At 41.2% G+C, this 4167-nt stretch overlaps 2 long non-coding RNA genes across 2 annotated transcripts; one reads left to right on the top strand and one right to left on the bottom strand.

Moving 5' to 3' along the window:
• Nucleotides 1–1089: 1089 nt before the first annotated feature.
• LOC117244353 lies at nucleotides 1090–3206 on the bottom strand. Its single transcript, XR_004497277.1, has 3 exons — nucleotides 3125–3206; nucleotides 2351–2433; nucleotides 1090–2050 (listed from the first exon to the last, which is right to left on the bottom strand). It is a non-coding gene; the product is annotated as an uncharacterized LOC117244353 (long non-coding RNA).
• On the top strand, nucleotides 2249–3967 carry LOC117244354. Its single transcript, XR_004497278.1, has 2 exons — nucleotides 2249–2382; nucleotides 3804–3967. It is a non-coding gene; the product is annotated as an uncharacterized LOC117244354 (long non-coding RNA).
• The last annotated feature ends 200 nt before the right edge of the window (nucleotides 3968–4167 follow it).

Consider the following 4167-nt stretch of genomic DNA (forward strand, 5'->3'; position numbering starts at 1 on the left):
TACATTATTGAACAATAGATAACAACCCTAGGTCACACTGTATGTTCTTTTCAAGAAGACAATCATAAATACTAAAAGAAAGGTTCTTTTAGAGTTAGTTAATTTTATTTAATTAAATAATTTAAATTAAAAGGGGTTTTCATATAATTTTTTCTTCAGGCTTCAAACTGTAATTCTAACAGGAGAATAAGCCAATTTTTTCTCAATATTTTCAAACCACTGCTTTCAGGACACTGCAACACTGAACTGCAACAAATACATATCTTCAAAGTAGTCACTTCATATTTTTATATTTATTCCAGACCCCTATGAACCCATTAGTCCAACAGTAGAGGCATGGTCTAAGATGATGCATGAGTGTCATTGCTAATTGAAAAAATGAAGTTAATATATATTTGTTGACCAGAAGTAAGGAAAAAACATCATTATGCCACTCCTATTTCAGATCCCATTTCATAAGCAGTCCTTACAAGCATCTGCTTTGTGATAAATCATCTTTTTTGAACAACCCAAAAACCCACATTTTCCATAAATGTTTCCTTAAGCACTCTGCATCAGTTCTGTGTTCATGCTTAACTGGCTTCTATCATACCACATTCTTCAGGAAAGCAGCTGCTTTTCAGTCTTTGGTGTTTTAAAAAAATTAAAGTGAGACTTTACACTTTTAATTAGATGTTTAATTCATGCTTTTGTGAACTATTTCCTTCCAACTGGAATTCTGTCACACAACTATAACAGTCTTTCCACTGCCAATTTTTTTTTTTAAATGCTAACTCAGAGTCTCAAAGAATGTGTATTGCACAATTTGGTAAAGAATTTGAAAGTGAAAGTCTCATTTGTGAGTAAAGTAGGAACGCCTAGGAACTGGCACAAGCTGTGGCTGTAAAAATATGCAACGCTCAGAACAAAAAACCCACCAAAACCAAGGGAACAGTTTAAACACATTTCATAGGGCATACAGTAAATACTAAGTTTTAGAGACTAGTTGAAAGAGCAAACTGAGCAGAACATGGCTCTTACTGATGAGCTACAGTACATTACTACTTTTGTGTTTTTACTTTTAAAAAAGCAAATGTAGAAATACTCCTCAAAAACCAAATGAAATGTGAGTCAGCCGTTTAAAGAAGGTGCTGAAGAGAAGCCCACTTTTCAGAAGGAGCTTCCTTTTTCCACCCTTCCTGGCAGTCAGCACATTCACAGCATTGCTTCCCAAATCCTTCAGGAGCAGCTGAATGTCATTCAGCCAAATGATGTTCCCATTAAGAAAGCAGCACATACCATGCTTTTTTTCTCAGCTGTCAGTATTGTTTCTCATCACAGAATGAGGGTGAGCAGGATTTGGCTTGTCCTCAGGCCTGTATAATGGATTATCATTACTGGCAATAACAACATTCTGTAGGCCAAGAGTCCTCATTTTGTTGCACCTGGTGCTCAGGCCTAGAATGAACAGCTCTGTTAATCCACTTGCTAACCTGGCAAACCTGTTTGCCCTCCTCTGAGCTTGTTGTACCTGTAGAACCCCCAATGTGCAGTCTTGGGTGAGTCTCTTCAGACATCAACTGGGCTCAAAGGCAAACCCAAGAGTGTGCCAAGATACAAGCCCTGAGCTGAAGGTAACTTCTATTCCACAACAGAGATAGAATTTTGAGGGCTTTCCTGAGATACTTAAGGTTGTTTGAAACTGGTGGTTCTGGTTGGACACTACCACTCTCCTTAAAAAAAAGTATTTCTACACATAGGGTCATATAAGCAGATTAAATTACCTTTAGATAGGTTGGCTGGGAGTTTTTGCATGCTTTTAAAAATTGACCTTAACATCGAAATCCAGGCAGGGTAAGAAAAGTACAGTTTTGCCCACAAAATATGCAGGGTCCTGGTGCAGTTTGAGAGTCTGAAAACCCCATGAAAACAACTGTGATCCAAAAGTTGTGCTCAAAGCCTGGCTCTACCAGAAGTGTATTGACTAGCAAAAGTTGGTGGCCATGCTTCTTCATTATTCCTCCTTTTGCATAGACCCTGTCACTGGTCCTTCAGCTGGCAGATTCTGATCCTGCATTCAGATGGAAAATTGTGAACTATTGTTGCTTGTGCTGCTGAACTGACAAAACAGGCAACAACTGCAGAAAACCCCCTCTTTGTCTTAGACCAAAACATGTGGCAGGACAGGGACATTGCTACTGATTATTTCCTGGCCTTGGATGCTGGTAAATATTGTTAAAATAACTACCAAGTACTATTTATCAGTGTGAACACTCACAGAAGGTGTCATGATATTATCAGCATCACTAACCGAAGGCAGGAGAAATGTGACGGTGCAGCCTGGACAGCCTGAGAACACACAGGTTCATACCTTGTCTGATTCCTTCCTCTCCTTGAAGCAAGGTAAGCGGGTCACTGTCTGAGGAGTCGTATTTGCACTGCTTCAGGTAACACCTTAGGTCACAATTTGAAAACACACACAAAAATCTGTATCACATTCAAACCCTTAAATAACCAGAATCATCATTTCACTCCAGGTAACTATGCAAAGACCGGTTGCATCAATAATTTATTTGCTTACATATTTACTTCAGTCAAATTCTTATCAAAAGCAAGGTCAAAACCTCAGCAGGCACTGGGGGAGATGCTGCTGAGCTTCAGAGCACCCAGTAGAGATAGAGACATGCAGATGTTGGCAATTAACCCCTCACTGCAGCTGGTGACTATGGGCTTGTGAGGGCACACTCACAAACATCTTTAAATTGAGCTTTCTCATCTGGGTGGCTGAGTTCAGAAAACCACTCTAGACACCTCTTAAAAGTATTTTCTCAACTGGGAGCCTAGTTAAGTCACTTCAGGGGGAATTGAAATCAAAGATGGTTTTCTCCATCCAGCTGAAATAGATTGTTTAGTGATTACAGAAATACAACCCTTCAAGAGGGCTCGGAGTTTTGTGGAGAGGTAGAAAGGCTGGGAGCGGTCTGCATGAAAGAGAGTAAATAGTTTTTGCGGGGAGGAAAGGTATTTTTCTCTTTTAGCACAGCTACTAATGAAATAGCAAGAGCGGCTTACAATGAAAACATGCAAATATTAGACTGCTGTGAATTATGCAGTTTGGTAAGAGATAAAATAATAATCAGCTCACCATCAAGACCAACCCCCCAAGGTGCTTGTAGGATCATGATCGGAGCGGTGTTGAGTCATCTCCTTTGCATACCTCTGGGAGCACGGCATTCCCAGCATTCCGGAGCAGCAGGCGCAGCGCTGGGAGCGCAGCCCGGCTGGGAGCGCAGCCCGGCGGGGCAGGCAGCGGCGGCCCCACGCCTGCCCACCGCCCCTTGGAAGGCACATCTCGAGTGATCTACAGCTTCTCCCGCTGCTGGCTGCCAGCCACCTCTTCTTCCTGTATCTCCTCAGGAAGCATCCTGTGAATGATTTTCATCCTGTGAAAGGCTGAGGCTTTCAGTCAGTGATGGGGTGGTTCACGGCCAGCTGGGCTTTAATTTGTGGTTATAGGGAGGTGTCATTAGCTCGAGGAACCCTCCCTGGCTGAGTGTATTTAAGGAGCAATTGCAGCAGTTCTAGATTGCCTGATAACCTCGTTGTCACCTCCCCAGGTGGCTGTAGGAAAAGTGGTGCAATTTTATTTAGAAGGGCAGGAACCCGCAAAATAATTAAATATGTCAAGTCAGTCCAGTGTGTATGGAGACCCCAGGGTAATTTGCTTCCCTTTATAAACCTGAACTTGATTTGCCTAATTTCTTTCTAGATGAACCTGAACACTGGCTTTCAATTCTCATGGCCCCTTATTTATTATTTTTTAGGCAGTTCATCTCTCCAGATACAAATCATAATTACCAGAGACTGGTGGGAAAGAGCCCAAATTCAAATGAATACATACATACCTATGTGTGTGTGCACGTGTTATTCAAGTACTGCCTGTCAAAGCTGGAGGGAAGCTTTTAAATAAAGTCATGGAGAATGTCAAGCAACGTGAAGCAACCTAGTTAAACCCTCAAAAATATCTCTCCTCCCTTTCGTTTGGCTCCTGATTTATGCCAAGCTGGAATAAATGATAATAACACAAGGTTATAAATTTTTTTATTACATAAATATGAAGTGTATGCATTTAGTAACCTTCAGACTGTAAAACACAGATGGAAGTACATTCATAAGTTCCAAACCACC

This window comes from Parus major, chromosome 4A, assembly GCF_001522545.3.
Source record: "Parus major isolate Abel chromosome 4A, Parus_major1.1, whole genome shotgun sequence".
Lineage (NCBI taxonomy): Eukaryota > Metazoa > Chordata > Aves > Passeriformes > Paridae > Parus > Parus major.